Source organism: Protopterus annectens, chromosome 2.part2 (genome assembly GCF_019279795.1).
Source record: "Protopterus annectens isolate FY-2018-M chromosome 2.part2, PAN1.0, whole genome shotgun sequence".
NCBI classification, from domain to species: domain Eukaryota; kingdom Metazoa; phylum Chordata; order Ceratodontiformes; family Protopteridae; genus Protopterus; species Protopterus annectens.
In genome coordinates this window covers 449,019,292-449,043,398 of record NC_056730.1, presented here as the reverse complement: position 1 = coordinate 449,043,398, position 24,107 = coordinate 449,019,292, and positions in this window count along the sequence as shown.

Below are 24,107 nucleotides of genomic sequence, written 5' to 3'. Positions count from 1 at the left end.
TGGGTACATGCTTTTTCCCAAAGGGGATAACTATACATTTCTTGGCATTAAGCTGAGCCCATGGCTCTGGCACCAAGTGTCATTTTCTGTAAGGCCCTTTTGTAGAATATCCACATCATTTAGGGATTCAATAATGGCTCCCAGTTTGCAGTCATCTGTGAACTTTGTTAGTCAGAGTCCATTAGTGTTGGCCTGTACTTCAGTGAAGTAGATGTCAAACAAGAGTGGTGCCAGGACTGAACCCTGAGGTACTCCACTTGTCACTTGTCTGGAGCTGGATTTGGAGTCGGCTACTTTTACATTCTGGGTTCTGTCAGTAAGCCAGTCGGCAACCCATCAAGTGACCTACAGATTTATGCCCAGCTTAATAAGTTTTACTATGATTCCAGAGTGGGGGATGGTGTCAAAGGCCTTGGCGAGGACAGATAGGCTGTGTGGACCGTCTTACCCTTGTCCACAGCTCTGGAGACTGATTCGAAGAAGTCATTCAGATTCAGGAGACAAGATCAGCCCTTCACGAACCCAAACTGGGTGGGGTCCAGTGTTTGAAGGTTGTCAATGTCTTTGTTTGTAAGTTCCATGATAATGCGTTCCATGCCCTTGCAGATTAGGCTTGTCAGACTGATGAGACAGTAGTTCCCGGGATCCAAGGTGGATCCCCCCTCGTGCAGTGGGAATAGCTGTGCACCACTCAGTGGGCACAAAGCCTGAAGTGAGGCTATGATTAAATATGACACTTAGGTGATGTGCCAGTTCATTTTGTAGTTCATGTAGTACACAGCCCGGGATGTCATCTGGTCCCATGAATGCTGTATTCTTAGCTTTGGAGAGTGCGGTTTCAACCTGTTGGCCGTGTTTACCAGAATTTGTCAATCTTTTGGTATTGAGATGGGCCTTTTAAGGGGTGAGAGGGGGGTGAAGTTGGCACTAAATCAATCTGCCAGGATACTGGCAATATCCTTGGGATCAGTGTATTTAATGCCATTTTGTTGTAGCTCACAGCAGATCTGAGCATTGCATTTAGATTCTTGACATAACTGTAGAATGCCTTGTGGTTGTTTTTGGAATCTTTGGCAATTTTATTTTTGTAACTAGCTTTGGAGGATTTTATGAGGAATCTCAGCTTCTTACTGAGGCTGGTAAGGGAGTTTTTTGCATCCTGGGATTTTCCTCTTTTCTGCAACAGTTTCTTCCTTCTGTTGTATAATTTGTTTATGGCAGGGGACCACCAGATTGCCTTCCTTGTTTTGGAGGAGAACATCTTGGTTCTATTTGGGATGACATGATTCATGCATGAGTGCATGTGCTCATACAGTGCCTTAGTGTAGGATTTGGCAGTTGAACTTTCAACTCCAATCTGCATGCGTTTCATGAAGTTTGTCACTTCTGACTTGAGTAGCATGAAGTTGGCTTTGGAGAAGTTTTTTACGGAGGTTGTGGATGTTAAGGGTGATTTGCTTATGGTCAGACCTGACCAATGAGGGGATGACCACTGGTGTGGAGCATCTGTCTCCCATGTTGATAATGACCAGGTCTAAGATATTGGAGCCCCTGGTGGGACAATGGACTAGTTGATCCAGGGCATTGGAATTTATGAATTCCAAGAACCGTTGGGAAAAGGTGTTGGTACCTGAGTAGTTTTCCCAGTTAATGTCAGGGTAGTTGAAATCACCCAGTATTAGGGTGTTTGCTTGTATCATAATATTTTCCAGTATGTTTAGAAAGGTGTAGTGAGAATCTTGGGGCATGGTGGTGAATCTGTAGCAAGCTACAATTTGGATTGCAGTCTTACCTGGTGTTAGTTGCACCTGGGGAATTTCAGATGCATTGTGTTGGGCAACTTGCCTGGAGGTGTGAATATCCTTGGTGAATGTGGACACTCTTCCACCTTTAGTGTTTTGGTCTTGGTTTGGTGGCCGAAAAGTGTGTTAAGAGTTGTAGCCTGGTATTGCACTGGTGCTCTCTGGAGCCTTGAACCAGGTCTCAGTTACTGCACAGATATCGATGTTCTCCATTTTTAGGAGTAGCTCAAGAGAGTGCATATTGAGGTTTAGATTTCTAGCATTGAGTAGCATTACCTTCAGATTTTGCATGCTTATATCTATTACGGTGGTGCTTTTGTCCTTTGAACCTTGCCTAAAAAAGGCACTATAGGGGTGGCAAGAGCTTTAGCCAGTAACCTGTATCCCAGGGGTGACAGGTGCAGACCATCTCTGGCTAAGCATCGTGGTTTGTCGATCATGTCATCCCAGGCAGACAGATACTGGATCCTTTTTGAATGACACCAGATGCTTAGCCAGTTGTTGAAGTCAGTCATTTTGTCCTTATACTGTGGTATCATTCTGGGCGAAGCCAGGATGCTACTCAAGGCTAGGGTCATACCTGCCTTGGCCACATGATCCAAGAGCTCTTCCATGTCTCTTTTCATGTAGTCCAGGGAAGTACGTCTCAAGTCATTCACTCCAACATGGACAATGACAGAGTCATATTTGTACTTGTTGTGGAGTGACTTGAGAGCATGTGTTATGTGGTGGATCCTGGAAGCTGACTGTAACTTTCTCCTCAGCAGTCTATGCCTTGCCACATGTACTTAAACTGTGAATGCCAGCAGTCTATCCTATGCCACATGCACCTAAGGGGAGCAGTTAATGTCAGCAGTCTATGCCTTGCCACATGTACTTAAAATGTGAATGTCAGCAGTCTATGCCTTACCACATATACCTAAGGGGGAGCTGTAAATGTCAGCAGTCTATGCCTTGCTACATGTATCTAAGGGGGAGCTGTGAATGCCAGCAGTCTGTGGCTTGCCACAAGTACCTGAGCGGGAGTTGTGAACGTCAGCAGTCTATGCCTTGCCACACGCACATAAGCTGTGAATGACAGCAGTCTATGCCTAGCCACATGTACTTAAGGGGGAGATGTGAATGTCAACAGTCTATGCCATGCTACATGTACCTAAGGGGGATCTGTGAACATCAGCAGTCTATGCCTTGCCACGCGCACATAAGCTGTGAATGTCAGCAGTCTATGCCTTACCCCATGTACCTAAGGAGGAGCTGTGAATGCCAGCAGTCTGTGCCTTGCCACATGTATCTAAGGGGGAGATGTGAATGTTAACAGTCTATGTCATGCCACATGTACCTAAGGGGGATCTGTGAACATCAGCAGTCTATGCCTTGCCACGAGCACATAAGCTGTGAATGTCAGCAGTCTATGCCTTACCCCATGTACCTAAGGAGGAGCTGTGAATGCCAGCAGTTTGTGCCTTGCCACATGTATCTAAGGGGGAGATGTGAATGTTAACAGTCTATGTCATGCCACATGTACCTAAGGGGGATCTGTGAACATCAGCAGTTTATGCCTTGCCACGTGCACATAAGCTGTGAATGTCAGCAGTCTATGCCTTAGCACATATACCTAAGGTGGAGCTGTGAATGCCAGCAGTCTGTGCCTTGCCTCATGTACCTAAGGGGCACTGCTACTGCAATCAGCTTGCTAGAGTCAAGCCGCAGTCTTTTAATGTAAAAGTTATCACAACACATTGTTAGCAGGAGACTGCAGAGTTGTTACAAGCATATTGTACAGTTGCTGTAATATTTCATTCTTATCAAGTCCTTCATACTCTGTTGCTTGAACTATATATATGGCCACCCCCCCCCAAATATTCATCAGCCTTGTAGTCTCAGTTTTTGAATGTACGCATTAGATAATACCTTTAATACTGCATGCAGTTATACCAATGATAACCAAAATAATGTAACTCAATTGCAACATTATTGGAATATTCTTCTCCCATTCTGAGAATAGCATATTTGATCAAGCCACCCAGGAACCTTCATGTGGAGGAACTCTAGCTTTATTAGATAACTCTTGAGTAAGATCTAAGTTACTTTTAATATTTTGTTCATTGTCTGGAATAAAAAGAAATAAACATTTTTGGCCCACTAGTGTGTGTGCAACTCCCCCCACCCGAAGAAAGTGCAAAGTCTAATGCCATTCTGCACTGAGCTACAGCTATCATTGAAATTATTTCATTTCCTCATCAATAGCACCAAATGAAGCATTTTGTACAAGTTTTCTCAGCAGCTTGGAAAGTTTATGTGGCTTCTATTTGGACTTTGCAATGCCATATGTAGGGAGTATACCAGTTACTGATATAGCATCATCCAATTTCATATTTTCAAAAATTAAATAAGTTTTTGGTTTATAATGCAGGTTTCATTTATCAAATATCAAAGGTTTGGTCCCTCAGCAATAGATATCACATTTTAAAATCTCCTACTGGTGGCATTTTTATTGTGCTTGATTGCTGGGATTAGCTGGAATAATAAAAACACCTTCCAGACACTGCCTCTTCCAGTCATTTATCAACATGCTCTCATTTCCCGTAAAATAATATATTTATAGCTCTTTTAAAGCTACCGTGTGTTCTGGGATTAGAACATGTCTCATTATTATGCAGATTTTTGTGTGTTTAAATAAAGATTAGAACAACTAATAGTGCATGCAGGATGACATCAAAGAACAGCTTGGTTAGTACCAAGGTCTATATTATACAAGTGATGACCTACATGTATTATACAAGTGATGACCTACATGTATTATACAAGTGATGACCTACATGTTTAGATCCACACTCAGAATTTGCTCAGCATAGCTGCCCCACCTCACATTAATATTCTAACTGTAACTAAGAGGCATTGGTTGTATCTTTTTCATTCATTTCTTAAGTATGATTTAAACAACTCATCTTATTCAGAGATTTTTAAACATTCTTCCATTGTAAAGGGATGGCCTTTAAATTATGCCATATTATGAAGATGAATTTTTCTATATACATAGCAGTTTGTTACATTTAATAAAACTGTACAAGTCTTTAATGTTGTTGTTGTTGTTGTATCTTTCGGCTTTTCCCGGTTAGGGGTCGCCACAGCAGAACTCCGGTCCGCTAATGATTGGCAGTAGATTTTTACATGCTGGCTTGCCGGGCCTAACGCACAATCTTCAACGAAGGAATGCCCATTCACGCATGTCGCCACACAGAAGACGCTCTAACTGAGAATCGAACGGGCAACGTTTAACTGTAAGGTGACAACACTACCGCAGCACCACCACCGCAGTCTACAAGTCTTTAATAATGCAGCAAAAATTGTAGTGGGGGATGCCAACTCTTGAAATGTTTTATGATAATAAAAGGATCACTCTGTTCTGTACTGTGAGAGATATGCTAAAAAGCAAGAATCCTTCAGTTAGGGGGAGGAGAATACAAAGTGTGTCTGCACATGTAATGAATGAATGCTAAGACATGTTTTTATTAAAGCAAATTCAAATCATTTGGAACATTTAAAATCATTCAGTTTCTGTCTTGTTTGATTATTTAGCAGCTTGCGTCATGATCTGAATACCATGTTCAGTGTGCATGATAGTAAATGAACAATTACTTACCCCAATGACCAGGATTGCCTATTTAGTTGAAAACAAAAGAAAGTCCTGATTAGCAAACATGGTTAACAGCATTTCCAAGTGCAAACTGAATAAGATCTTTCAGACTCAAGAGTGTTGATTTTTAGGCAGACAGAACTTGTTTTTTGTGTCATCATGTTGATGAAGGTCTCCAGGTCATTGGTCTTCATATTTTTATCTATTTATTTTTTATTTTATTTTTATTTTACATTTGATTACCGGGAAAGTCTGACTAGAAAAAAATCCTTTTTCAGCAGGGCCTGGGGAGAAATGCACCACATTTAACATATAACAATTATAATTACAAATACAAAGTTTACATATACATGACTTGACATTTCTCACACAGAAATATAGATAATAAACATATAACATTGGATAAAAATACATTCATGCAAATAAACTTATTAATTGGATAGAAATACAATCATGCAAATAAATTTATTAATGGCATTGCTGCATAGTCTAGTACAGGAATTGAGGGAATTAATTATAAATAAACAAGTGAATGAGCGACCTACAGAATGGAAACCAGGTATTATTAATATCAATCGGCATCTGAGGAATTTTCATAGATATACTATATTGACTGTTAGTCTGTAGTAGGAGGAGATACAGTTGAGAATAGATATTGTGACATAATTGAGACTTAAAGGGAATAATTTTACTATAGTCCTTCTATACACGATTTAGAATGCAATAAGAAATGAATAGCAGTATGTTGAAAGGTGAGACGTGATCTGTTTCATGCGAAGAACTAATATTACCTAGAGAAAGAGTGTTTAGAGTAAATAGGACATTGCATTGGAATTCTTAGGTGGCAATCTCTGGATATCTGGTCAGCATTACTATTAGGGAGACATCATAAGGAATGACCATAGAACCAGGATAAGCAGCCTTGGTAGAAACATCAGCTAAGGCAGGAGATAGTTCCACAGAAGCTGAAGTCCAGGTGACTGGTTCAACCTTCTGAATACCTGAGACTTACACCTATGTTGGGTGGTTATTATGAGAAATATCTGTACATATAGTCAGCAAGATTTGGAAACTCTCGTTCAACCTTGGTTGAAGACAATTATTGCTATGAAATTGCTATGAGATATGATATAAATTCAGACACAGTGGTGCAAGTTCTCTTTTGCAAATGCTGCAGGATAGAAAGTAGTTTAAAACAGTAAGATAAAGTTTTGTCTTGTAAAAATGAGTTCTTGAAAGTAAATATTCTGATAAACAGGCATATGCATTGGTCTATCCATTTAAAATTTCATATGGGTTCAATTTTCTGGTTGCATTTGTAGTAATACACATGCTCATTATGACTAAAAGCAGTGCCTTTGGCCAGTGAAATTGTGTTTGTTCACATAGTTCTGCCAATCTAGATTTAATAGTCAGATTTGTCCTTTCAATCATCTCTGATGCTTGAAATCTATGGGGGGGGTATGTAATTGCGACTGTATGTTTAGAACTTTACACAAATGCTTAATAACCTGATTAGTAAAGTCTGTGCACTGATGTAAGTTTATATTACAATGGATACCAAATTACAGGATATATTCCTACAACAGCAGTCAACACATTCACTTTTGCAGTGGAATGGCATTCTGCCCAGTCAGAGAATATACAGATAATCACTAATACAAATGCAAATGTCTGGCACATGGACATAGGTTCATAGGTAGGTACTAGGCTATTGACCCTAGGGCCTATATAAGCCTAGCCAAAAAGGTATCCTGGCTTTCGCCACCCAAGAAAATTATTTTCTTGTGCCCCTGTTGAGCAGAGCCACAGAAGAGATCCCCGGGGTGAATTTCCTATTTCCCATCCAATCATCAAGATTTTTTTTGAAGTGTTTGACATAGATAGGTAGTCTGTTCAAGAGTATGGGAAGTCTCTGGGACAGGAATCTATCCCTCCAGCATATTCTGTTTATTGTGGTGACAAGGTTTAGGTCCCTACAGCATGTAGTTCGGAGGGAATGTGATTTCTTTAAGTAGAGCATGTCCAACAGCTCTGGGTTTGACATAGCTTTGTATGTTAGGCAGAGATTGCCTCTGAGTAGGCGATATGCAACGGAGTAAAGCTGGAGTTTTTTGAGATGGTCTGTGTAGGGTATCTGTTTGAGGCCAGTAATCCTCTTTGTGATGTATTTCTGTGGCCTCTCCAGTTGTTGTAGATGTCTTGTGAGGTACATACCAAAAGAAGCGCTGTACTCTATAATGGGTCTAATGAGTGATGAGTAGAGGGGAAAAATGACCTCTTTTTTTCTGGATGAGAAACCTTTTGTGATGAGGTATGCCATGTAGAAGGATTTCCTGACCACTGTGGCGATGTGATTATCAAAGGAGAGACTACTTTCCACCTGTGTTCCAAGGTCTCTTATCACACTTTCAGTGTTAAGTACACTACCATCTATGTGGTAGTTCATGGGTACAGAGTTTTTACCAAAGGGGATGACAATGCACTTTTTGGCATTGAGCTTCAGGCCCTTTTGTAGGATGCCCACATCATTAGGAGTTTCGATTATGGCTCCCATTTTGCAGTCATCTGCAAATTTCGTTAGCCAAAGACCTTCTGTGTTAGCCTGCACTTCAGAGAAGTAGACACCAAACAGGAGAGGACCCAGGACTGAACCCTGTGATACTCCACTTGTCACTGGTCTGAAGTCAGATTTGGAGTCTGTTACTTTCACATTGTGGGTTCTGTCCATGAGACAGTTGGCAGCCCATCTTGTGACACAGGGATTTATACCTAGTTTAGTGAGTTTATCTATAATTCCAGAGTGGGGTATGGTATCAAAAGCCTTGGCAAGATCTAGATAGGCTGTGAGAACCACCTTACCCTCATCTATGGCTTTGTTGTTGTATGACATCTGTTTAAATCCATTTCAATATACATAAGTGGTCTTCATGGTTTAGACAAATGTGTTAAAGTATTTATTGTTCTTTTGTAAATATGGTGTTTCATATGAATCTTGCTTTTTTTATTTTTCTACATCTTTTGGGTTTCTAATACCATTATGGGAATGGACCCCATTCCTAAGACAAAGTATGATAAAAGTTCATGAAATTAGTATTGCTTCAATTGTTGATGTCAGCCAGAAGTGATCTTTGCAGCACCCACAATGTGCCCAGTAATGAATCCTTCTGCAATTCATATGGAGTTACATGTATTGGTAATATATCTAAACATGATTGCATATTCTTTTTTGTAAGACCCGTTGCTCCTACTACTATTGAAACAGTCTGGGTATCTTTTTTCTACATTGCTGTCATTTCTGCCTGCAAATCCTGATATTTTATGACTTTGTGTCTCTCTGTACACAAGACACTGTAGTCACTGGGTGTAGCAATTTATCAATGCTACTTTTGTCTTCTTTTCTTGGACCACTAAATCTGGTTTTCTAGCATCTGTCTTTTGAACTGTTGGTAATGGGTGATCTCATGTGATGTAGATGTCATCACTTTATATGAGGCTTTATGACTCCTGTTTCCAGTGTTTTTCAGCTACTTCAATACCATAATGTTTACACAATCCCCAGTGCAACAGTCTTGCCACATTATTATGCCTTTCAGTATACATTCCTTCTGCCATTAGTATGTCACAATCAGCAATAAGGTGTGCAACTGTTTCCAATTCTGTTTTACAAAACCTACATTTGTCTGTTTCTCCCACATATTCAATGGACTTTGTAAACCAATGTGCACATAGCCCACTATCTTGGGCTGCCAATATTAACCTTTCATCTTTCGGTTTGAATTCAACTCTCCTTAACCATTCCTGCATTTGATCCTGATCAGCATGAGGTTCTTCCAGGATTTTTTACACTTGTAACTATATTTATGCATTTTCTACATTTCTTGCCTTCTCATCTGATCCTTCACCTTATATTCTTTCTTTTGTTTTTTGGAACATTCAGTTGTCGCCTGATTTTTATCTACTTCTGGTCTGATTTCATTTCCTGCTTGAGGCTAGACTAAGAAGGGAAGTCATCCTAGATTCATTCTCCTCATGCTTCAAAACTTTCACTATGTTTGAGTCATGTTAGGTCAGCAAATACATGTGCAGTCCCACAAATGCAGAACTATACATGCAATCAATTTCAAGGAGGCTCATCCCTCCTTCGGAATGGGGAATATATAATCTTGGTATGCATTGATTTTTATAAATCATTTGGTGAGCATGAAGCATCCTTTTTGTTTTCCTATCTAATCTACCCAACATGTTTTGGGGCCAGTCAGTCGCTCCAAAACTGTAAGTTAGGACAAGAAATACAATTTGATTTATAGCTTGAATTTTGTTCCTAGATGTCAATGCTGTTTTCAGGCTTAATTTAAGTCTTCTAAAATATTCCTAAATTTTATTTGCATTTGTTCATGTTTTATTGTTGATCCTACATCAGTTCCCAAATATTTATGCACTCCCTCTCATTCAAGTTATTTTATATCATGTTCTTGTCCCAAACTGATGTTTTCTTGCTGCTGCAATTTTCTTGCTTTAAAAGTTGCTTTCTGTACACTTATCAAGACCAAATAACATTCTTGTTTCATCTGAAAAGGTTTTGACTACTTCCAGTTATGCTTTCAGTGCCTCATCTGATGAGCTATACAGTTTTAAATCATCAACAAAGAGATGATGAGAAGCCTTTACACTTTGTTGTTTTCTAGGAGCCAAATTATAGCCATGGCCTAATTTGTTAAGTAGACAGCTTAATGGGTTAAGGGCAAGACAGAAGACAGAATAGCAGAGGTGACAGGGAGTCACCCTGGAATATCTCTCTTTGGATTTGTATCCCTGGAATAATAATTTGTTCTTTATAAGAGCTAAATTGCAAAGTGTTCTGCCACTGGTTCATGGTCTCAGTAATGTAGTTGATCAGTGTAGGATGTATCTTATACATTTTAAGCACTCTTTTATCCATCAACGTGGAATACTATCAAATGCTTTTTTATACTCAGTCCATGCTATACTTAGATTCTTCCCCTTTTTACTGTTCTCCATTATGAGTTTATTTAGCAATAGATGATGCTTTGTTCCATATGATTTTCTTTTTTGCCCTTTTGTTCTATTGCCATAATTCAGTTTTCTTCTAAATGACTATAAACTCTGTTGGCATCAATCCGGGGTATACTTTATATGTAGTTGGAAGTCAAGTTGTTGGTCTATAACTTTTAGGATAGCTTGCAGGTCACTCTTAAGTAGGAGCTTTGTTTTTCCTGTTGTTAGCCAAGTTGGTGTCTGTTCAAGGTGCGCATATAAATAGCTCTTACTCATGGCTAAATCTTCATGCAAAGATGTTAAAACTTTTAACCAGAAGTTAGGTACTGAATCTGGGCCTGGTGTTTTCCAATTCAAGGCTTTTCTTAACTTTGTTTCAATCTCTCTGGCTGTTACTACATCCCATTTCATATCCAGTACCTTTGAACTTCTTGTACTTTCTTTTACTTCTAGTATCCATTTAGCATCTTTGTTATGTTCCACAGTATCTTCATAAATACTTCTCCAAAATGTATCTGTTTCTTCTTTTTTGGGTGTTTATTCAATTCCTTTTACCTTGTTTCCTGATTCTGTATAAATCTTTTTGGGGTTATTAATAAATTGCTTATTTTGTATTTTTCTTTTATATTTATCTGTGTATCTTCTATGTTCATCTGCTTGTGCTGATATTTTTAGTTTATTAATTGTGATAGTGCATGATAGATCCTGATCTGTTCTAATATTCTGCATTGCTTTTATCACATCTATCTTTCTGAGTATTTTGTTGATGTGTTCCCCCTTCTACATGCCTCTTAACAGTGACACTTCTTGTCTTAACTGCTTTATAGTTTTCTCTATCCGATACTTCCATGATGGTATTCAATTTCTCCCCTTCCTTTCCCTTACTACCATGTGCTCTTGTGGTAGAATTTTATCTGTTATTAATTTAGCTGCACAGTAATATAACCTGTTTACTTCTGTTACATCGCATGGATTTCTATCGACAGTCCTAATTATTGTGCTCATTTGTTTTATCAAACTTCTGACTTTTTGGGTTTTATTGACCTTCTTCAGTCTATTTCTTTCATTGATCTTAATATATCTATCTATATATCTCTACTAAATCCACCAACTCTTGTCTTAGCTCATTTTCTTCTAAATTGAGGGCATATTTTTTGTTCTCCATTTTCTGCAGGCATTCTGTAGAAAGTTTTATAGCATCTTCCTGTGGCACATTCTCTTCAATTTCATCCTATGTCATCCATTGCTCTATCAGTTCAGTGTTGAGGAGTGATAGGCCAGTGAGTCCCCATATGATCTTACTTTTTTTAATTTCTCCAAATCTTTTGGGTTTCTAATACTATGACAGGAATGGACCCCATTCCTAAATCATAGTACGATTAAAGCTCATGAAATTAGTATTGTTTCAATCTTCGATGTTAGCCAAAAGTGCTCTTTGCAGCACTCACAATGTGCCCAATAATGACTCCTTCTCTAATTTATATGAGGTTACATGGATTGGTAACATATCTAAATATGATTGTAAATTATTTTTTATAAGATCTGTTGCTCCTTCTACTATTGGAACTGTCTGGGAATCTTTCTTCCATTTCTTCCACATTGCTCTTGTTTCTGTCTACAAATCCTGATATTTTATGACTTTGTGTCTCTCTGCATGCAAGACACTGTAGTCACTGGGTGTTACAGTTTCAATGATCAATGCTACATTTGTCTTCTTTTCTTGGACCACTATATCTGATTTTCTAGCATCTGTCTTTTGAACAGTTGGTAATAGGTGATCCCATGTGATATAAACTTCATCATTTTCTATGATGCTTTGTGACTCATGTTTCCAGTGTTTCTCAGCCACTTCGATACCATAATGTTTGCACAATCTCCAGTGCAACAGTCTTGCCACATTATTATGCCTTTCAATATACAGTCCTTCTGCCATTAGTGTGTCGCAACCAGCAACAAGGTGTGTGACTGTTTCCATTTCAGTTTTACAAAAGCTACATTTGTCTGTTTCTCCAACATTTTCAATGGACCTTGTAAACCAGCATGTATGTAGCCCACTATCTTGGGCTGCCAATATTAACCTTTCATCTCTTGGTTTGAATTCGCCTCTCCATAACCATTCCTGCTTTCATTCCTGATCAACATGAGGTTCTTCCAGAAGTTTTCTATACTTGTAACTATATTTATGCATTTTCCACATTTCTTGTCTTCTCATCTGGTCCTTCCACCTTATATTCTTTCTTTTGTTTTTTGGCACATTCAATTGGTGCCTGATTTTTTATCTACTTCTGGTTTGATTTTCATTTCTGCTTGACGTCAATATGCTTCTTCTAAAGTAAGCAGAGATGTCATCTTAGATTTATTCTTCTCATGTTTCAAAACTTTCACTACATTTGGATCTTGTGAGGTCAGTAGATATGTGTGGAGTCCCACGATTGCAGATCTATACATGTAATCAATTTCAAGGAGGCCCATCCATACTTCGGAACAGGGGATATATAATCTTGATATACACTGATTTTTATAGATCACTCGGTGAGCATGGGACATCCTTCTTATTTTAATATCTAACCTATACAATGCTTTTTGGGGCCAGTCAGTCACTCCAATACTGTAAGTTAGGACAGGAAGAGCAAATTGGTTTATAGCTTGTATTTTGTTTATGGATGTCAGTGTTGTTCTCAAGATTAATTTAAGTCTTCTAAAGTATTCCTTACTTTGTTTTATTTGCATTTCTTTATGTTTTATTGTTGATCCTTCATCATTTCCCAAGTATTTATACACTCCCTCTTGCTCAAGTTCTTTTATATCACATTTTTCTCCCAAACTGATGTTTTCCTGGTGCTGCAGTTTTCCTGCTTTAAAGGTTACTTTTGCACATTTATCAAGACCAAATGACATTCTAATATCATCTGAAAAAGTTTTGACAATCTGCAGTTGTCCTTTCAGTTCCTCATCTGATGAGCTATACAGTTTTAAATCATTGACAAAGAGAAGATGAGAAGTCTTTAGACTTTGTTGTTGCCTAGGAGCCAAATTGTAGCCATGGCCTAAGCTTTTAAGTAAACAGCTTAATGGGTTAATGGCAAGACAGAATGGCAATGGTGACAGAAAGTCTCCCTGGAATATCCCCCTTTGAATTTTTATCCCTGGGATAATAATCTGTCCTTTATCATGGCTTAATCGCAAAGTAGTCTGCTACTGTTTTGTGGTTACTGTAATGCAATCAATCAGTGTAGGGTGTATCTTACACATTTTTAAGCACTCTTTTATCCATGAATGTGGGATACAATAAAATGCTTTTTTGTAGCCAATCCATGCCATATATAGATTCTTACCCTTTTTACTGTTCTCCACTATAACTTTATTTAACAATAGATGATCCTTTGTTCAATATGACTTTCTTTTACTGCCCTTTTGTTCTACTGCCATAATTGAGTTTTCTTCTAAATGACTATAAACTCTGTCAGTGTCAATTCCCGTATATAGCTTATACGTTGTTGGAAGGCAAGTTACTGGTCTATAATTTTTAGGGTAGCTTGCAGGTTCACTCTTAAGTAAGAGCATTGTTTTTCCTGTGTCTGTTCGGGGTGCGCATATAAATAGTTCTTACTCATGGCTAAATCCTCATGCAAAGATGTTAATACTTTTAACCAAAAGTTAGGTACTGTATCTGGGCCTGGGGTTTTCCAGTTAAAAGCTTTTCTTAACATTGTTTCAATCTCTCTGGCTGTTATTTCATCCCATTTCATATCCTGTACCTGTAAACTTTTTATTCTTTCTTTTACTTCTACTGTCCGTTTAGCATATTTTGTTATGTTCCACAGGATCTTCATAGATACTTCTCCAAAATGTATCTACTTCCTCTTTTTTTGGTGGTCTTTCAATTTCTTTTATCTCATTTCCCAGTTCTCTATAAAACTTTTTGGATCATCAACAAATTGCTTATTTTGTACTTTACCAATCTATCTTACCAATGTGGTTGAGCAAATGGCATGTTAGAATCAAACGGGGCAATATACTTTTGGAGCAATCATTCTATGATCTGTGTGTATCCATGACATTTATGCACACATTTTAGACTCGTCTTTTTATTTTTATTCACCTTACCTTTTCTTCATTTTTCTGCAATTATTTAAAAAGTTTTATACAGGTTTTAAAGACAAAATAAATATATTTTATGTTTTCAGTCTGTAAAGCTTTCTTCATCCATTTCTCGATGAGCAATGTCTAGCGATGTGGTTTGTTTATTTATTTATTTATTTATTTATTATTTACATTTGTTTACCAAGCAAATACAAATAGGCAAAGATATTCCGTTTTCAGCAGAGACTCGAGGAGAAAAGCTCCAGTACGTGCATATAATTATACAAGAAAAAGAATATAAAATCTCCAGTACATACCCTTAGGTATACAAGCAAAAAGAAAGAAAGAAACAATATAGAATGTTTACATATTAATCTATTATTATAATTATTGATCAAAGCGTAGTAAAAAAGGTTACAAAAAAGCATTGTGATTATTGATTACACACAATAAGTTTTTTTTTTTGAAAGGTCAGATGATAAAGTGGTATCCCTGAAAGGGGATATGAGAGTGCGATTGAGAAGCAGAAGTGGAGGAGAGAAGTAGAAACAGATTAGTCTGGTGGAGAACAGGAGCATATCCAGTGAGTCAAGAAGTATTGTTTTAGGGCTTGCTTGAAATTCTGAGTGTTATTGATGACTAGTAAATGTTGAGTTAGAGAGTTGTAGTAGTTAGAGATTTTGCAACCTTATAAGTAGTCACCATATGAGTTGTGAGATTTGTTAACTTTGAGTAATACCTTGTCTGCTGACCTTATGGATTTAAGGTTTGTATAAGGTTAGACTAGGTTCCTTAGAGCTGGGCAGTTGTCTGGGTTATAAATAACTGAATGGGCAATTAATAGTTGATTTTGTGCAAGTAAGTTTGGAAGTTCTATCCAGTTAAGTTGATGAAGGGGAATACAGTGAAGTGTTTTTTGAGGGTGGTTAGATTCAAATTTAGCTTTCTTATTGTAGCAGGATTCAAGGTTATTAATTTCATTTTTCCAAAGATTGGTGAATATTTGTGAACAGTATAGTAGTGAGGAAAGAAGGTGGGTTCTTGCTATGGCCAGTCTGGCATGGTTGGTAAGATAGGGCTTGGCTCTGTATAGAGTTCCAAGTTTTATATGTACTTTTTTGATTGTCAGTGCTATGTGTTTGTCAAACTTTAATGCATTGTCAGTAGTGACCCCTAGTAGTTTTATCTGTTCAACGGGTTCTATTTTAGTGCCATTGGAAGAATGATAGTAAGAGGAGGTTGATTGTTTAAGATGGAAACATTTGAGAATATAATGAGCTTAGCTGTGCTGGGATTTAGAATAAGCTGATGGGCTGCAAGGTAGTTTTCTATGTTGCTAAGGGCAGTCTGAGTGCTTTCTTGAAGCAAATTATGCAGATAAGTGTGGGATAATCTGCGTATTGTATGATATTGGCTGGGCTACTGGGTAAGTGGAGGTCATTAGTAAAAATAGTAAAGAGTAGAGGCCCAAGGATAGAGCCTTGAGGGACTCCAACTGATACAGGTAGCAGGAGGTAGAGCTTGTTATTCAATAAGGTAGCCTGGTTATGGTTTGAGAGATAGCTATGGGACCAGCTAAGGGCTTCAAGACAGAGTTTAGCTGCTTGATCTGCCAACATACCTCTATTCTAATCTCTTTGATGCACTGGACATTTAAAAACATCAACTCTTTTCATAGATGCATAAGTTCATAGGATTATAGGTATGTACCAAGCTAACAACCACTTGGGCCTTTATAAACCTAGCCATCCATCTCAAATGTATCCTGGAAGATTATTTGCCTCAGGGGTTATTTTTAGAGGTATATATATATATATGTATGTATGTGCTAGGGCAATATTTATAGGCTTCTTTTGTTCATTAGAGACATAGGTGCTAGGCCTGGGCTGTATAGCTGATTTCCCATAGACTGGCCCAGATTTATTTTGAATAGGGATAAGGAAGAGCTCTGTTTTACATAGATGGGAAGCCTCTTCCAGGGAAGTGGAATTCACTGAGACACAGACCTATCCTTCCATCAAGCCTAATTTATGTCACAAGCAAAGCTTAAATCCCTAGATCGAGTAATTCTGATGTTATTCATTTTGCAAATATGCAAAAGGCCTATCAGATCAGGATCCAAGGATGCTTTAGATGCCAGGCATAGATAGCCTGCCAATAGTCTGTAGGAAACAGAGTACAGAGATAGGGCTTTGAGGAAATTTGCACAGGATATTGTGTTTACGCCCTGTAGTCTTTTGTGAGGAACCTCTATGGACATTCCAGTTGTTGCATGTGTTTGTTTAAGTACATACCAAAAGAGGCATTATACTCAATGATGGTCCAGTAAGGAATGGGTACAGTAGCAGGATGACTTGCCTGGGTGTAGAGCTTGCCTTATTTATAAGATGAGAGACATATAATGATTTTCTTACTACCTTATACAGATGTTGGTCAAAAGCCATGCTACTATCTACATAAGTTCCCAAATCACTGACTACTGTGTCTATTTTGGGATGTTTTATCAATGAGGTAGTTTCACTGTGTGGCTGACTTCCCAAAATGTACTATTATGCATTTATTGGCATTGAGGTGTAAGTTGTGGCCTTGGCACTAGTCATTTTTCTCTGTTAGACCTTCCCGTATGATGTTAGTATCTTGGGGGGAGGGGGCTCTATGATTGCTCCTAGCTTTCAACTATCTGTAAACTTGGCAATAAAGAGGCCCTTGACATTGACTTTGACTTCCAAAAAATAGATGTTAAAGAGGAGTGGACCCAACACAGAGCCCTAGACTGTTTGTGGAGGGGCTCTCCCCAATCAAATCTTCCTGGATTCTGTCTGTGAGCCAGCTGTCTATCCAGGGAATTATATAGAGGTTAATGCCTAATTCCATGGGTTTATTTAAAATGCCCAAATGGGGTATTGTATCAAATACCTTAGCCTGGTCATGGTCGGCAGTATGCACCATTTTGCCCTCATCCATTGCCTTGGTGATCTTCTCTAAGAAGTCCACCATGTTCAGTAGGCATGCCTGCCTTTGACAAAACCAGACTGGGCTGGCTCCAATGTCTGAAGGATTCCGATGTCATTGTTAATCATTTCCTTTCCATGATAATTCTATCCATGACTTTGCATAAAAGACTTGTCAGACTAATGGGTCTGTAGTTCCCGGGATCTGTAGATGGTCTGTCCTTGTTCAGAGGGATAACCGCTACAGTCCAATGAATTCAGATAAAAAGTTCTGCTAGTCTCTATATGAACAAACAGAGAAAAAAATAATTAACTGATTAAAAAGAATATAATATTTGCACTGAAGTCAAAAAAGATGAATGATGAAATGTGTTTTATAAGAATTCTGTGGAAATTATCTTTAGAGCTCTGAAATTATTCAAACACAAAAACATGCATAACTGCCAGTGAACAAAGACTTTTGCTAAAACAAATTCACCTTCACTTTCTACTAACTTGTTGTAGCCACTCTTTCCATTACCTGCCTTTTTGACAACATGGCAGAAGTATTTTGACTTGCCTTCATGGGTTCTACACAATAACTCTTTCTGGTGGCTTCCATACACATGCTCAAGGTGAAATTGTCTTGTGTCAGAAGCCCATAGAAAAGAAAGGTGAACAGCACAATGACAAGCACTCTTTCATAGGTTCATAGGAGGTAGCTAGGCTAATGGCCCTAGGGTCTTTACAAGCCTAGCCATGTAAAAACCATGTACCCTAATTGACCATAGTTAGATGGTCGTAAGAGCGATTCTATGATCAGTACCAACTACCCCCCCCCCCTCATAAGAGACATAGGTGCCACCCCTGGGGAGAATTTACAGTCACCCATAGGAAATCACTGCCAGTGCAATTTCTAATTGTGCTCCAACAATGATTCACTTCTTTAGGGAAATTTCACCCTTCTTCAATTTCATACAACCAAGGAGTTCATAGGTTCATAGGTTCATAGGTTCATACTAGGCTATCTGCCCGAGGGCATTTATAAGCCTAGCCCATTGTTTTGTGGCTTACGCCACCCCTTTAGTATGGGGAACTATACCCATTATTTTGCTGTGCCTCTGTCGAGCAGTGACACTGAGGTAATTCCTGGGGTATATCTGCGATCTCCCATCCATTGGTCAAGATTTCTCTTGAACAAGGCCAGCGAGGTGCTCTGCCTCACATGTACCGGGATTTTGTTCCACAGCATAGGGAGTCTTTGGGTGATGAATCTATCTCTCCAGCACGTCCTATTAATAGCCGTGTCGAGGTTTAAGTCTCCCGCCCTTGTGGCTCTGATGGATCTAGATTTTTTGAGGTGAAGCATATTCATCAAATCTGGGTATGACATGGCCTTGTATGTTAGGCAAAGGTCACCTCTGAGCAGCGGTGCGACTGAATAGAGCTGGAGTTCTTTCAGTCGGGCAGCATAGGACAGATTTTTGAGACCCTTTATCCTTTTGGTGAGGAACTTTTGTGGCCTCTCCAGCTGCTGCAAGTGTCGGGTCAGATACATTCCGAATGGGGCATTGTACTCAATCATTGGTCTGATGAGTGATGAGTAAAGGGAGACTATGACCTCCCTTGATCTAGATGAGAATCCCTTCATGATAAGGTGGGCAATGTAGAAGGACTTCCTAACTACTTTAGCTACATGGGTGTCGAATGACAGACTACTATCAACCTGGGTCCCCAGGTCCCTGATAACTTCTTCTGTGCTCAGTGGATTGCCACCTATTTGGTAGCTAGGGTAACCTTGTTTTTCCCGAAGGGTATGACTATGCATTTTTGGCATTTAACTTTAGGCCGTGGCTCTGGCACCAGTTATCCGTTTCTGTGAGACCCTTCTGAAGGATATCTGTGTCAGATGTGTTTTCTACTATGGCCCAGTTTGCAGTCATCTGCAAACTTTGTCAGCCATAACCCTCCTGTGTTTGCTTGTACTTGGAAAAGTAGATGCCAAACAAGAGTGGGCCCAGGACTGAGCCCTGTGGGACACCACTTGTGACAGGCTTTGAGTCTGACATGGCGCCAGCAACTCTGACCCTGTGGGTTCTGTCACTCAGCCAGTTTGCAACCCATCTTGTGATGTATGGGTTAACATTTAAGCTGATGAGTTTTTCAATGATACCCGAGTGGGGTATTGTATCGAAGGCCTTAGCCAGATCGAGGTAGGCTGTATGGACTGCCTTTCCCTCATCAATGGCTTTGGTGACTGTTTCTAAAAAGTCAACCAAGTTTAAAAGGCATGATCTGCCTTTGACAAAGCCAAACTGGGTTGGATCCAAAGTCTGCAAATTCCCTATGTCTTTATTTATGAGGTCCATTATGATCCTCTCCATGGCTTTGCAGATAAGGCTTGTCAAGCTAATGGGCCGGTAATTTCCAGGGTCTGTGGAGGCACCGCCTTTGTGAAGTGGGACCACAGTTGCAGTGCGCCACTGCCTGGGTATGTATCCAGAGATAAGACTTTGATTAAACAGCTGTCCTAGCTGTGGGTTTAATTCCTCATTGAGTTCGTGGAGCACACAGCCGGGGACACCATCGGGTCCCATGGATGCTGTGTTTATTGCTTTGGATAGAGCAGTTCTCACTTGGGCGCTGGAGATGTTTGGGGGGCTGCACTCATTTGGTATAGATATCTCTCCTTTTGGGGGGGAGAAGTTTGCACTGAACCTGTCAGCCAGTATGTTGGCAATGTCTGTAGGATCAGTAATCTTCACATCATTTTGAACTAGTTCTGAGCATATCTGGGAGTTTCCTCCTAGGTTTCTAACATAGCTAAAGAAGGCCTTATGATTGTCTTTTGAGTCTTTAGCTATTTTTCTCTCGAAATTTGCTTTGGATGATTTTATGAGAGCTCTTAGTTTTTACTTATAGTGATCAAGGGTGTCTTACCTTTTAAGGATTTTGCTCTATCTTGTAGTAGCTTCCTCCTTTTGTTGTAGAGTTTGTTTATGGCTGGGGTCCACCAGACTGGACGCTTGCCTTTGGTACAAAGAGTCTTTGTTTTGCTTGGGATTGCCTTATCCATGCAGTCCTGCAGGTGCTGGTAGAAGGCGTTTGTAAGTGATTCAGCGGCTTGAGTATTGTTTTCCACCGGCTCGGGGGCCTGAAAGGAGACCACACTAGTCTTTAGAAGTGTGAAGTCGGCTTTTGAGAAGTTCTTTACTGTGGTCTTTTTTATTTCAGGTGGGGGTGGGATGAGGACCTCCAGCGAGATTAGTTTGTGATCTGATCTCACCAGTGAGGGGTATACTTCCGGTGTTGAACATTGTGCTCCCAGTTGGTGTACATATGTTTGTGGCAAGTCTCCTACATCTGGGGTCAGGGGCACTTGCCCCCTGGAAAAAGCAAGAAAAAAAGAGTTTTTACCCTTTTGGATTTTGAGCTTTTTTCATGTTTTTTGGAATGTCAGCTGTTAGGAAGTTGGCATTTCACAGTAGAACCTTTTCTGGCAAAAGTTATGAGGCCACTCTGCCAACATCGTGACACAAGTTTCCCTAGTGGTATCTTAAAATCTTGCTGGTATAAAACAAAATCTTGCCGGCTTTTGCTATTCATGACACTATGCTGCATCATTGTCATTTTAAGTGAAAATGACATTCCAGAATAAGTCACACCAGAGTCCTGAATAATGGAAAAATGCTATCTGCATTCATATGATGCATATTCCAAACAATATGGCAGGCATCCTAATGGATTTCTCACTCTGTTGTTGCCCTGGACATCATACCCATGTATGGTAATAACATCCATATCTTTTTTCTTCATCTATGCCTGCATTAACAGTACTGTTCCTAACATACATATAATGCAGTAATTCTAGCAAGTGCATAACCTTGAGACTTATTTGTGACTAGTGAGCGAGACAAGGATTTGAATGTCTACATGGTCTTATAGCTTCTGTACTTTGTGACAATGTAAATAATGAGTTGTTACTTACAACTGCATCAAATCAGATGAGTATTTTGACTGGCAAATCAATGTATCCCATTAGATATTTAGGATTAAGTAGGACTTCTCAGGTCTCCATCATTACATTTGGTAGCTCATGGTCAGGATGCATAGCAGTGCCGTTGCTTCTTCCTCTATGAATATCCTCTATAATAAATCTGCTGCTATGATGGAAATTTTTGTGAACATTAATTTCAGCTAATTTTGAGGTTTTGATATGGTGATATTTTACTTGGTGAGCTGAGTTTTCTATAGCTGTATTTACATTTTATTGTAGGAGAGCCAGAGAACAGAAGTCTTAATATAGTCAGTTTCCCTCAGCTTCAGCAGTAAACATGGTCTTTGTGACTCACTAAAATAATATATATAATAAATAGAAAAAAAAAAACTCTCCAGTTGTCTTGGACCTATAAATCTGAAATTTCTAAGATCATCAAGAAAAAGTCTAATAAAATGCTCTATCATATTATTCTAACAGTCTTTATTAATTTGTGCATGCTTAAGATAAGGACAGCTTTAGTGTATTTATGCAAAACTGTCAGGTCATATCTTGAAGTATATGTATTCACAATTTCTAAAAGATATTCAGTGTGGTAATATAATCTGCCATTTCTATGACAGTTTGTCCTGTTCTCATTCTTAGAAAATTCTGCTTAAATCTGAGCATAGGCAAATACCACACCTGTTAAAGTGCACATTTGCATGCACAGAATATACTTTCTTTTTAAACAGCTAGTGGTTATATATTATGTAAACTGACATTGAGAGACAGTGCAGATGATAAGTGATAGTTTACAGCTGTTTCACACCACACAGACCTTCTTTGTTTAAATGCCCGAGTCTGAAAGTGTCTTTCAGGCCATCCTTACATGCTGTATAATTAGATGCATAATAGGATGCCTGTGAAAATTAGACTTTGTGTTTATCAGCTTCAGTCATAATAAAAAGCTTCCTACTGGCTTGCTACACCTGGCTGACAGCACAAGTCTTTTTTTGTATCAAAGCTACAGCTGCATTGCCAGCGTTGTAATGAATAACTCATACTCCCTTTCTCCCTCACTTCTCTCTCTCTCTCATTGGCAAGAGCAATACATTCAGTCATTACCTACTGTATCTACTTTTATATTCATTTCTTGCATATTTTAATTTTCACCAAGGAAAGAGGCACTTGGTAATGGCAACTATTCCCCATCTACTTCAAACATTAGGTTGTCCGTGTCTGTTTTACGTTACAAAGAATGCTCCTTGTGTGTCTGTCTTATGTTACAGAAAATGTTCCTTGTTTTATAGTTATGGGGAAAGTTCATTTTTTCACAGCTAGAAATCTAGTAGTGAACTGTCATTTCCAAGTCTGAAAGAAGACTGCTGATGGCTTCAAAAGGGAGTATATCATTTCCGATGATGTATAATTAATTAAATAACATAAATAAGGCAGCAGACTAGGACATTTGGAATGAAATTTTATTAATATAAATGCGATGTTTCAAGGAAAAAATATTCTTGTTCGTAGTTCAGCAGAATATAAAAGCCGTCAGGTTTATATACACTAGATGTAAAAATCAGTAAAATATGCATTTCCATCTCACATGGGCCACTGTATAATCATTGTAATAAAATCTGGTTCACATAAGAATACTGTGTAAGCAGTCTGTAGTGTAGTGAAACATGTAGTCTACAAATTCTAAAACATATTGCAGTTCATAAAAAAATCATATATTGCTTATAAAATATAAACAAGCACACAAACAAATAAGCAAACGAGTATGTTCTCAGAAATATTGCAATACTTATTACATGTTCCACATGTTGGAAAGTGTAAAATGCTTTTCTTATTATAAAGCAAAATGCAAATAAAGCTGCCTTCCTATATTTTCTTTATTTCATTTTCATGGAAGGTAATTCTCCTTGAACTTATTTTTTTGGGGGGAGAAGGGAGGCGGGGGAGATCTTTGGAAAATAATCCTAGGTAATGCAGAATTGTTTGAAAATTAAGATATCAAGGACACCAGTTCTACTATGAAATGTCAACTTCCTAAAAGTCACGTTTCAACAGAAGGAAAAAAAATACCCGAAAATAAAAAGGATAAATAGCTCCCTTTTTCTTGTTTTTTGTAGGGGGCAAGTGCTCTTGTACTCCCATATGTGGGGGTCAAGCATCCCATACCCACCAAACTTATCCATACTAAATCCATGGTCAAACATACTCGAAGAAGAGAGAAATCTCGCTAGAAAGTGAATCATTGCATCTGACAGTAAGAGATTACATCGGCAATGATTTTCTATGGAGAAAAGCATTCAGCCTTATACTATTTGACTTTATTTCTTGCAAGCTATTGATGATCAGGGAATTCTTCCTCGTGATTGTGTAGGGAAGCCAAGGTCACCAAGTGATTTGTAGTTAGTTTATTCTCTGTATTTTACTGTCTTCTTGCTAATTTGTTAGAGGATATGCCAGTGTGCCCAGCTGCTATATCTGCAGCTGTTGTCTTTACAAACTGGAGTGCATACAAGCACTTAAATTTCTAAATTAATTTTAACACGATCAGTGAACCTATCCTATGCAAATGCTCAAGTAGTGCAGATGTGTAGTGCCTAGGTTGCAACCGTGCCTGTTTGATTTAAACTGTGAGTCTTTTC